At 36.0% G+C, this 13,397-nt stretch overlaps 1 protein-coding gene across 1 annotated transcript in view; it reads left to right on the top strand.

Annotated features, from left to right (window-relative positions):
- The window catches only part of LOC150084411 (uncharacterized), a 646,726-nt gene that overhangs the window by 482,830 nt on the left and 150,499 nt on the right, over window positions 1-13,397 (top strand). The gene's annotated exons all lie outside the window — the stretch shown is intronic.

The following is a 13,397-nucleotide window of genomic DNA, read 5'->3' as shown; positions in this document are numbered from 1 at the left end:
CAGGTTTCAAGGCATCAAAAGATAGGACCACACTCTTTCTTGGGGCTAATGCAGCGGAACATTACAGATTAAAACCACTGCTTGTGTACCATTCTGGAAATCCTCATGCATTTAAGGGCATCAATAAACTCACCCTACCCATGCATTTCCGATCGAAACAGAGAGCATGGGTAACAATCTCTCTCACTTTGAGGATTGGTTTAAATGCTGCTTCATTCCCGAGGTTGAAAAATATTGTAAAGACAATGACATTCCTTTCATAATTTTGCTTCTATTAGATAATGTTCCTGGACATCCTACACATCTAGATGATTTCAATTCGAACGTGAGAGTCATATTTCTACCAACAAACACGACTTCACTCATCCAACCTATGAATCAGGGTGTTATTTCGAATTTTAAAGCATAATATTTACACACAACATTTGCTCAGGCATTGTCTGCAGTGGATGATGAGAAAAATTTTACATTGAGAGACTTTTGGAAATCGAAATATTTACCACTGCAACTTAAATGTTAATAAGGCCAGGGCAGAAATTACTAAAAGTTGTTTAAATGGCGCATGGAAGAAAATATGCCCATGGCACATAAAAGGCTTCGAAGGATTTGAAAAAGACAAATCATATGAAGAGGTTACAGATAAGATTGTAACGATTGCAGAGCTACTTCAGTTGGAGGTTGATGCCAAAGACGTGGAGGTGTTAATAGAGGAAGAAGAGAGGGAATTATCTAACAAATAACATATTGATGTGCAGGCAGCAATAGTGAAAGAAGAAAAAATGCTGACGAAGCTCAAGATGAACCAAATGAGGAACCAAAACGTTTCATCACCAGAGAGATGGTAATGGCATTTCGTGAAATTGCATCGGTAATGGTGACATTTGAGAAGATGGATCCTGACAGCGAACAATTCTTAAAAGTTAACAGAGGGGTGAATGATATGTTTGCTTGCTGCAAAGAAATCTACGATGAAAAGAAAAAAGCCACTGTCCAGTCAGCCATTAATATGTTCTTTTGTAAGGTTGAGCAGCCAACCCCTTCTTAATCTCCACAGCCCTCAACCTCTGCAGCGGCTTACTTATCAGCAGAAGACGTCGATTCTGGCAAAGATGCTCGAGAGGTGAAACTTACTGAAGTTATGCGTGTCACCTCTCTCTTTTTTTTGTAATTTTATAATTTTTTAAATTGCACATTTTTGTAATTTTTTAAATTGCACAACATAAAAAATTGGATAAATACAATAAATAATTCTATTTACATGTTCATTGAACATTTCTTTTTTGATTCAATCACTTCATCGAGCAAAGTTGCAAGTGCTGCACAAGCATGGGGGAAATTTCCCGACATACGCAGCATTCCCTAGAATGCAATCCTTAAGTAAGTTGGGGAGTTCCTTTACTGCATATGGGTAGCAGTAAATCCACACTAACATACCAACTGTGTTGTACTACAGTCAGGGTAATGCAGAATAAAGACCTGGGGGTAATGGTGCATTCAGACATGTGTAGTCAAAACATTTGGAGTGAATAATGGATGGGCGAAACAGAGGGTTTTTTTTTTTTTTTTTTTTTTTTGGCTAATGCTGTATAAGCTTCTTTCTTGCACCGTATGCCTCTGCTAATCCTAATTCTAATTACCAATTTTTAACTGTCTTGAAAGTAAACTATCTGGAACATATATACTGTGAGGGGGACCTCACCCTCATTGAAAAAATTCAGTCCAATCTCTTGCTCATATAGCATCTTAACACTCATGAAGAAGACTGCTCTCAACCATCACTAACCGGATCATACCCAATGAAATCTCTGCAAATTCACTATATAGATAGTGAATCTGCATAAGCCCAAAAGGTCCATAGTCACAAACTTAACCTCTATAAGCACTGCTATTTTAAGAGCAATAGAAGCTCAGCCAGAGCTAGGATTTTTTTAAGATAATTTCTATAACTGGGAAAGTTTATATATTAACAAAGGATTAAAGTAGTTTTTGTCAGTGAAAATAAGCCTGCAGAAAGATTAAAAGGAACAAGAATGAAACATGCATAAGAATAAAACTTGTTTTGTATTTACCATATAACTCATTATGACTTCATTTATGCAGCTTAAGGAAAAGGAAAGGTGAGGATCTTACTGTGTTCACAATGCTAAAAACAACCATATGTATAAGTAAACTTCTTCAACCATGATTATATTAATTTCCAGCTTAACATTGCATCAGAGCAAATAAAGGTCAACAGAACTTGTAGTACAGTGATTTCAGAAAGTAATGTTATTTACAAGCCACTTTTTTCTTGGTGTTTGATAAACTGGTTTTTAAAGCATTGTGGAATATAATTGAGGGCAGAGATCAGAAAAAAATTTTATATGGTTGCTATAATCCATTCAGGTTCCAAGGAAGGAAAATCGTTTTGAAATTTTTTCGTTAAATTCTTTTAATTAATTTTCTTATTTTTAATTGCGTTAAATTGAGTTTTATCGCGTTAAATTGAGTTTTATTGTATTTAATTGATTTTTAATTATTTTTGTTACTCTAATGTAAGTTTTTTGATTTTTTTCGTTTTAATTTCTGGAGAGTATCATACGGAAGTGTGATACTCTCCAGAAATTGAGGTAAACTTCTCTTATTATTTTACAAATACTGATATCAACGTAGAACGTATTGAGCATTACAGCTCTGGTTCATACTATCTAATTCAGTTATTAAAAGCAGCAGCCAGAGAGGTAATGAAACCTTTAGCTTTAATAATTAGTATCATTGGATTCATGAGGAGTCCCTATAGACTGAGTATCTACAAATGTATCTCTTCACAAGTTTTTTTTTGAAAGGATGAACTGATAATTACAAACTTGTAAGTTTACGTTCTTTGTGAAGAAAATAATGGAGTCAGTAGTTAAAGAAATCATGCAAGAACTTCTCAATAGGAACAGAGCTACAAGGCAATCCCAACATAGAGATGTTAAGGATAGATCATTCCTATTTGATATGATCAACTGCTACGAGATTATCAAAAGAGCTGGAATGAAAGAATAATTTTGACATCATGTACAGAGTGATTCAGGAGAAATAGTAAATATTTTGGGAGGTTAGAGTATCGATTATTCTGAGTGAAAAAGTTCATATAAACATCTATCCAATTCTCAATGGATACGGAGATACAGCTATTTGAAACTAGCATGCACAGCTCCACGAATCAGATGTGACCAAGGAACAGTTATAACCTGATGCTGTTTGGTGTTAGAAGTGTTGTTAATAATGCTGCACATCTTCACACATGCTGAATATGCCGATATGGTGGTTGTCTACGGGTTTTTGTGGTGGAAGTGCTACTGTTGCTTGTAGAGAATGCTGTTGGCGGTTTCCTAACTGCAGAATACCAGATTCAAGAGTGTTTCAAAATACTAGTGTTAACACCAGACTGCATAAAACTGGTACAGTTCACAGCGTTCATATTTCTTCTGAACGTGTGGATGAAATAGAACACATTCTTCAGTCTGAAGAATGTAGTCTACTACTAGCACACGAAGAATTTCTACACGTATCGGTGTTTCACAGACAAGAGTATGGCAAATGTTACGTGAACATGGCTTGTATCCATTTTGTCGGTGGGTATCCTTCAACCAGGAGACGATGACCAGCAATTGGAATTTTGTCGGTGGGTAAATGCTAATCGCCAATTAATTCCATTAATACTGTTCAGTGATGAAGCTACTTTCACCCGAGACGGCATCAACAACACCCGTAACCGTCTCATAGGTGGTCAGATGAAAATCCACATGCCACTGTAGAAACAAATTTTTAACATCGCTTCTCTGTAAATGTGTGGTGTGGTATCATCGACAAGCAGTTGATTGGGTATGTTGTGTTACAAAATCATCTCACAGGGCCCATTTACCTAGAATTTCTGCAAAACAAATTCGACTACTATTGGAGGATGTTCCCTTGGCTAAAAGGATTAGTATGTACTTGCAGTATAATGGAGCTCCTGCATATTATACCCATTTGGTGATACAATATATAAATCAAACTTTCTCTGAATGATGGATCAGCCACAATGGTCCCGTTCATTGGTCACCAAGGTCTTCAGACCTCACTCCATTAGATTTTTGTTTGTGGGGCTGGATGATAAGCGCAGCATACAAAGAAAAGGTGAAAACAAGAGACAAATTGCTTGCTCGCATTTTGGATACTGCTGCCCTTATGAAGGAACGCCAAGACAACCTCAGAAGAGCAACACGTCATATTACCACAAGAGTTGCAAAGTGCATTGTGGTTGGCGGTGGGATTTTCAAACATTTATTGTAAACTGTAAAAAATTTGTCAATTATTTTTGTTTTGTATCATTCAAAAAGTCGATAAATACAAACTGTCATTTATCATTCTTTAATACCTCTCATAATGGCTTTGTGTGCAACAGTTTCAAACAGCTGTATCTCCATATCCATTGAGAATTGGAAACATTTATATGGACTTTTTACTCAGAATAATCGACACTGTAACTTCCCAAAATATTTACTATTCCTCCTGAATCACCCTGTATACATATTTACATTTCAGTAAACTTTTGTCATTTTCCCATGTGCACAATTGAATAAGTCGGAGCAATTTATACAACATTAGGGGCACATTACCACCATTGGTAATGGTGGTAATGTGCTGGGAGTCATTCCGGTACAAGTAAACACATGGGTTGTGTTAGGGTAGCTAAGAATAGGAACATTTGAAGAATAGGAATACTTGCATATACACCAATGCTAGGAGTTTGGTAAATAAATTTGATGAATTTGAGGTATTGCTCAAAACATCAAAGGCAGATATTGTTGGGATATCAGAGATGTGGTGTCACACAAATATAAGGAATGCAGAACTGGAATTTGGGGAGTACAATGTGTACAGGAAGGATAGGAAGGGAGGAGGGGTTATGCTATTAGTTAAGAAACACATAAAATCCAAGGAAGTGAAGCCAGTCGACATCGCTGGAGAGTGCAGTGTCGAGTCAGTTTGGTGTGACATAAGCATTGGGAGATCAAAATTGAGAGTAGGAGTGTGTTATAGGCCTAATGACTCTGATGAGTATAATAAGAAACTGTACAGGGAAATAGTGGGCCAGTAAATCAGAGAGTCTTATCGTGGGGGAATTTCAGTTTCCCAGATATTGACCTGAATTTGCGGTTTGGTCACTCACACACTAGCACGGCTTTTGTGGATTTATTGGATGATTGTTTTCTACATCAGCATGTTCGGGAGGCAATTAGAGGGAGTAATACTCTTGATCTGATTATCAGTAGTGATTCTTCAGGCATTAAGAATCTGCAGATAAAGGAACCACTAGGTGGCTGATCACAGTGTGTTGAAGTGGGATTTACTCAAAGAGGTAACTACCATCAGGGGTAAAGGGAAGGGTTTTTGCTTTTGTAACGGTGACTATGATGGTCTGAGACAGTATTTAAATTCTATATTGTGGGACCAACTGATGATGTTACCAACAGCGAATTCAAAATGGGAAGCATTCAAAGAACTTATCTTGGAAGCTACTAGGCTTTACATACCAACTAAGAAATATTGTTCAAGGTTAAGGCCTAAATGGATGTCAGGTGAACTAATGAGACATGTGGCAGAGAAGAAAAATGCATGGGTTACATATAAATTAATAGGTGACATGGAAGCCTATGATAGATATAAGTTGGTCTGTAGCCAAGTCACAAAGGCAGTTTATGAGAAATCCTTGGCAGAGGATGTAAAGCAAAACAGAAAAGAGTTCTTTACCTATGTAAACTCAAGAAGGAAAGGGATGAATCAGATTGGTCCGCTGGATATTGATGATTCAACAGTTGAGGATCCTGCTCAGGTGGCTCACAAACTAAACGAGTATTTTGCATCTACGTTCACACATGAGGAGTTATTCAGGAAGGGGAATGCCAGAGGTGAAGTGAACTCTGCAGTTAGCTAGATGATTTTGTAATAACTGAAAGGAAAGTTGAGGAGAAATTGTTGAGGATAAACATAAAAAAGGTGCCCATGGTGGATGGGATCTATCCAGTTATATTAGAGGCAGCAAAGGAAGTAAGCAAACCCTTAGCCATAATTATGAGAGCTTCTTTGGACTCAGGGGAGGTACCCATAGACTGGGGATGTGCAAATGTGACCCCAATTCACAAAGGAGGATCAAAGGCTGACACAAGTAATTATATACCTGTTAGTTTAACTTCTGTTCCAGGAAAATTAATGGAGGCACTGGTTAAAGAAGCAATGCAAGATCATCTAGACAAGACTTCAGTTATAGCTCAGACACAGCATGGTTTTGTTAAGGGGAAAGTCTTGCCTGACCAAACTATGATGCAGTCACAAAAGAACTGGATGCAGGGAATAACTTTGATATTATATATTTGGATCTTAGAAAGGGTTTTGATACTGTTGCACATGGAATACTGCTGCACAAATTGGAGCAGTGTGGCATTGGAGGCAAATTGCTGCTATGGATAAAGGGATGGTTGAGGGGGAGAAGACAGAAAGTGGTAATCAATGGACACTGCTCATTGTGCACTAATGTTATTAGTGGAGTCCCTCATTGTTCAGTGTTGAGTCCATTGTGGTTTTCTGTATTTATAAATGATATTGATGATGGTATATCAAGCCTAATGTCCAAATTTGCAGACGATACAAAGATTGGCAGGGTTGTTAAGGAATCTACTGATGCTCTGCTGCTGCAATAGGATCTGGAAAGGTTAAGCAGATTGGCTGAGAGGTGGCAAATGAAGTTTAACATTGACAAATGTAAAGTACAGTACTACATATGGGAAACAGTAACCCCAGAGCAACGTATTAACTCTGTGGTACACTGACAGTAATAGAGAATGAAAAGGACCTGGGAATAATTGTGCAGGCAGATATGAAGTTTTCTGAGGAGTGCAGATGGGCTGCAAGAGTAGCTCATGATATCTTGTCAATGATATACAGGAATTTTTCTAGCAGGGATAAGGAGGTAATTATTCTGTTGTATAAGGCAATGGTCAGGCCACACCTTGAGTACTGTATACAGGTCTGGAGGCCTCATTTCAAGAAGGATGTAGACCTGCTGGAATGAGTACGGGAAGGGCAACAAGATTAGTGAATGGAACAAAGGGTTGTTCTTATGAAGAAAGGCTTAAATTTTGCAAATTACAGTGTCTGGAGACTAGGCACCGGCAAGGTGATCTGATAGAGGTGTATAAAGCCTTGAATGGTTGAGTATGCTCAATGCCGATGGGATTCTTCCTCTTGCTCAGAATAATCACCTGAGTGAGCGTAAATTCAAATTGAGGAAAGACAGATGTAGGATAGATGTGCGGAAATTTGCCTTTAGCCAGCGTGTAGTTGAATGGTGGAGCAGACTTCCATCTCTTGTTGTGGAAGTGGATAGCCTAAATAAATTTAAGGCTCAGCTGGGCAGGTATTTTGAAAGAACGGAGGGGTGAAGTGTGTGTGTGTGTGTGTGTGTGTGTGTGTGTGTGTGTGTGTGTGTGTGTGTGTGTGTGTGTGTGTGTGTGTGTGTGTGTGTGTGTGTGTGTGTGTGTGTGTTTCCTGATGCTGCATAAGCTTGCTTTCTTGCATCATATGCCTCTACTAATGCTAATGAAGCCTTGAATGATTTGAGCATGCTCATTGCTGATGGGATTCTTCCTCTTGCCCAGAACAATCACCTGAGAGGGCATAAATTCAAATTGAGGAAAGACAGATGTAGGATAGATGTGTGTAAGTTTGCCTTTAGCCAGCGGGTAGTTGGTTGGTGGAACAGACTTCCATCCTTTGTTGTGGAAGTTGATATTCTAAATAAATTTAAGGCTGATCTGGACAGGTATTTGGAACGAATGGAGGGGTGAAATGGGAGTGTTTTTTTTTGGCTGATGCTGCATAAGATTGCTTTCTTGCATTATATGCTTCTACTAATGCTAATTGATAAAGGAATGATTCAGTGGTAGAGAGAGAGCAGCAAGTACAGTAAAACTTGCTAATTAAGACTTTGTGTGGGAAGCAGCAGAAGAAAAAATTTGAATTATGGAATATAATGATATGTAAATAATTTGAAGTTGTGTAGTTTTTAAAAATAAGCAAATTTATACAAAATTTAATATAAATGATTAAAACAAATAGAATATGAATATTGTAAAAAATAAAGTAAAAACTGTTATGTATGCTTAATGTTAACAATAGTGATTTTAGTCATATATAGACAGGCCCTCTTAAATCCAAAAAATGAAACTTAAAAAGTCTTTTAAAATTAAAGGAATTGGAAATTTTCTGTTGAGTAAAGGCCCTATTGTATTGTCATTTCATAACATTGTTTTTTATTTCTACGTCTAGTCACATTAATACATCTATTTAATTAATATTCTCTTTGCCAGTAATTTTGACACTCGTCATCTTCAACTGTCTAAATCAATAGAACGAACATCTTTTGGTATTTTTTTTTCTGTGTACTTATGACTGTACTCAGCTTTAATTCATCTTAATCCTGTCGCAAAATAGCGCATTTTACGTTATAATGTTTAATATTGGCCACTGACTTTTTTTTTTTTTTTTTATTTCTAGACCCTGCTCATTGTCAGAATCATCTTAAAAATGAGTACAGCATTCTTGATCTCCAAATTGTATACAGACTGTGGTACAGGGGTTAAGAAAAGGCACTTGATGTTGACATCTCTTGATAAAATTTCTTTTGATGTTTTGATTTTCATTTAATTATTTTCCTTTTGAATGATATTACTTCTTTTACAAAGTGATCATGAAACTATTCTGAAAAAAAATTCAGAATTGTATCATTAAATTCTCATTTAGGAAAAATCTCTGTTGGGCATAAATAAAATGCATGCATAAAAGAGAATACAGTTGGAATTATAGAGTGTCTGAATTAGCTAAGTCTAAATTACTGAAGTTTTTCTGTAGTTATAAATTACAATTGGGGCATTCAAAGATATGATATTGGACCCTCTTACTGTTTATGGTGGACTACAAATTGTGCATCTATTTCTATAGGTGGATGTTGATGCATTTTTTCAAAATTTGTCCATTCTGCTAAGAAGTATGCATATTCTTTTCTTCTTATAATATATTTGATTCTAATTATCACTAATATATATACTATCTTCAAGTGGGTTGCCCTGTCAATCGAATAACTACTGATGTAATGGGCAGTGTGATTCTCAGGTGTCCGAGCATTTTATTGCACATTTCTGTTTTGTCTGATAGTTTCAGAAATTAAAATAATATTAGAGGATTTTCTGTATTGTTCTTTCCTGCATAGAAATGAATAATTCAAAATAGTGTTGGCCAAAAATTTCAGTGATTCACCAGTAGGATACTTTACCTGATGAACTGACATTGATGTAATTAGCAGAATGATCTGAGAATAGCCTTGAATAGTTTCTTATGCAAAAAACAACATGACACTTTCTAACAGTGATATGCATTTGATCAGTAGGGGGGAAAAATGCATTGCATTGTAGCACAGAAAAAGCAAGTGGAATGTATTTTTTTATTGATAAAAAGCTTGTCACTGTTAGAGAAGTTTCATGTTGTTTTTTGTGTAAGAAACTATTCAGAATTATTTTCAAAAAATAAATAATGAATCTTGTAATCTGTTATTGTTCATTTAGGACATACTGTATAGAAGAACCATCTTTGAAATAAATTGATTGTTCACATGTAATAAAAATTCATTATTTATATCAAATGTAGTTATTATCAAGTAAGAGAATCAGCTATAACCCCTGCAATTTATATGAGACTTACCTCCTTTTTACAGTAAAGTTTGATGCAGTTAAAAGGAAATAAAAATGAAATAGAATTGAGAAATCAATTTCTCAACTCTATTTTAATTTCATTCCTTTAAATGCCTCAAACCTTATGGTTAAAAGGAGATAAGGCATGTTATAAATTATAGAAGCTATAGCTGATTCCTCCTACTTTATACATTTCCTCAAGGCTTGGAGCTTTGCTACTAAGATACTTAATATAGTTGATATAAAATTATTGGAGGATATTACTGCATTTTCCAATCATATTTGTACATAAACTACTGTTTATAAGTCAGTATGTGTGATGATATTTTGCATTAATAAGATATTACTTTTCATAAAGAAAGTTAAGTTTGTTCCTGTGTTATCAAATACATTTCATGTATGAAACACAGGAGGGTAATATTTCATTCAATTTTGTTGTAAACATTTACCAGCCCACTGGTATGTCAATCCACCTGATAGGTAGTTATTAAGCAAGACATGCTGGTTTTATAATAAAAAGTTCAAATATTTTCTTCCTGCACCTCTAACATAAACTACAGCCTTGTCAGTAAAGTGAGGAGTGTGAAAAAAACTTGTTCTTCAGACACCTGTAAAGCAGGCAAAAGGCTGCATCATAGCACTTGCTGACCCACTGGTGGGCCACCACACCTGCAGAATTAGACACTGCGACTTGCTGGTGGGTTTCTCCACCTGAAAATATCATCACTTAGTGGGTTGCCGGTGGGAGTACCCAGGGAACAGGGAGCTGTACTCAAAGCTGAGTACATTTCCCTGATCCTCAGATTGTATGCAGGGGATTGCATGCTTGGGAAGTCATAGGATGATTATAAATTAAGGACCACAGAAGCCCACAGTCAGTATAAACTGTCTGCAGTTAGGCATGCTAAGGCAAAATTATGAGATGTTTGTTAAAAAAAGCCAAGAAAATTAGCAAAGAATTCTTTGCTTATATCACTGCAGAATTGCACCCCCCCACACACACACATACCCATAAGCTGTTCTACTCAGATAACTTTGTCTAACTGCATAATTATTCCTAGGTCTTTTTTTATTATCAACTACTTCATGTCTGATGTTACCGAAATGACAAGTTATGCTAAGATTATTGCTACCCAAATGATATACCTTGCATTTACCAATGTTAAACCTCAGTTGCAGTTTCTAAATCCATTCAAAGTAGCATACCCTGATTAATGTCATTAATTACACTTCCCTGCCATTTCATAACCAGCAAATTTAGACTTTGATAGTTAAATACTAATCACTGTTATTAACAAATAAAGTTTAGGAAAAAAAGTCAAGACCTTACCATATCTCCTTCTGCATTGGAAAAGTGCTTTTTATTTAGAATAATACAGTACCAAATCAACTTGGGGCGAAGTGCCTTTACAATATGAGATTGGTGCACTAAGCAGCAAACCCAGTTTGCTTAAAGCTATCTACAGAACGAATCCTGAAATGTACTACTGTATGACTTTTTATAGCTCTCATAGCTTGAAACTTTTGCCCTAGACTTAACCATGGCAGTGTTAAACCTCATTTACTGTTTTTCAGGCCATTTGCATGATTTCGCATTCATATTCTCAATGTGGTGTGAGGAAGTCTGAGGCATTTTCTAAATCACCCAAAAATAAAATAAAGTAAAAAGTAAAAAAAAAAAAAAAAATAAATAAAAAATAATAAAATGAAATGAAATAAAACAAAACAAAACAAGCCAAACCGCTTATTTGAATCTCTCCTAATGTAGGTACCTATCCAATTCTAGTTGACCTTTGAATTGCCTCAAGTTGTCAGCCTTAACCACTCATGGAATCAAATTATTCCAAAAGAAAACTTCCTGCAGTTCAATCTAAATATCTTCCCTCATAATTTGAATTTATGGTCCCTAGTTCTGGAAAGATTTATAACAAAAAATTTCAACCTCAATCAGGTCTCCTCCAAAATGCCTGGTTGCCAGACTTTGCAGCTCATATATTCAAAGTATTTTCTCATATGGGTGTACCTTTGCCAGTCTCACCAGGTTCATTGCCCATCTTTGGACCCTTTCAAGTAGCTTTGTCTTTTTTTAGGTGCAATGCTTGAAACAGTATTCCAAATGTGGTCTTACAATTGCCTTTTAATGTAGGATTATGACATCCCTATTTCTACAAGCAAATGTTCAATAAATCATCAGTAGGACACCATAGGCTTTCCATGCCATCTGTCTACACTGCTCAGAGAACTTCATGTCTGACCATATCCTAACTCCCAAATGTCTTTCTCCTATACTGTTTTCAATTCAACATCATCAAGTCTATGAGTTATTTTGGGGTTGCTACTTCCCAAGCGTAATTTTGCTGCATCAAAACTTAGCTATCACTTTTCTGACTATTCCTGAAGTTTATTTACATCATCCTGAAGAAGCATTGCTTAGTGCTGATTATTAATTACTCTACTGATTTTGACATTATGCCCTGTATCCATTTGTTGGTATTAATTAAGAAAATCGTTTTTCTTACAGTTGGAAACAAGTTGGAACAGGAAAAAGATTTTTCCTGTTCCAACTTGTTTCAACTTATACATCACCTCTCATGTGGTACTGAGTAAAATGCTTTGCTGAAATCCAAGTAAACAATTTCAGAATTATTTCCTACTTCCAGCTCACAAATGACTATCAAAACAGCTTACCAGGTTGATTAAACATGCTTTTTTTCTTTACAAAACCATGCTGTATTTTCTTCACAAAACCATGCTGTATTTTCTTCAGAATTCCATTTCTATCCATATGATTCTATATTGCACTGTTGTTCATTGATTCCATGATTTTCCCTACCAATGAAGTCTGTCTGACCTGTCAGTAGTTACCCAATTCACTCTTAGAACCATCAGAAGTAGATTGCAGGGGAATTTACTTCTGAGTCCAGAGATGCCTTTATAATTAACTTTAATTATTCAATATACTCTCTTGCCACCTCCCTCAAAATAACTGGGTATATACCATCAATACTAGGAACTTTATTTACCTTTAGGCTCAAAAGTTATTTCAATAAATAAATCTTCTAAAATTTCAATATCACTGATTTCATGTTTCCCAGATTCACTTGCACAGTTCCTCCTTGCTAAGAAGAGACTTTCTCCTGTAAATATCGAGGAAAAGTACCTCTTCAATTCTTCTGCAAAAATATTAGCTGTCTTAGTTAAGACTTTCTTATGCCCATCATACAAGGGTCTGATCCGATGTGTTCTACTCTTCTTAGTATTCACATGCATGAAAAACTTGTCCCCATTCTTTGCTCTCATAGCCAGCAATTTCTTGTACTCTGCCTTTGCCAGCCTCTAACTCCTTCTGTGATATTATTATAGATTAACTTGTGGCTGGTATAGATTTCGATACTTTTCATCATTCTGTAACTTCCATGCCACCCTTTTTTGTTCTGTTACACTGGCCAGCTCCTCTTCTACCTTGTTAGAAAAGTGGTCATGCTACTTTTCTTTGCTCTCTTAGTAGACTCCTCATAATCTGTCTTAGCATACTTCATTTCCTCCTTCTGAGTAACTTGATTTAAAACTAGTTTGGACTTGCTGTAGATTTCTGTCTCCCTGACAATTTATATTCATCTCATCCATATTTCTTTGCCATCG

This window comes from Mastigoproctus giganteus, chromosome 6, assembly GCF_048544385.1.
Source record: "Mastigoproctus giganteus isolate SK-2022 chromosome 6, ASM4854438v1, whole genome shotgun sequence".
Lineage (NCBI taxonomy): Eukaryota > Metazoa > Arthropoda > Arachnida > Uropygi > Thelyphonidae > Mastigoproctus > Mastigoproctus giganteus.
The sequence above is the reverse complement of the archived record's forward strand: the minus strand, read 5'-3'. Positions and strand labels throughout refer to the sequence as shown.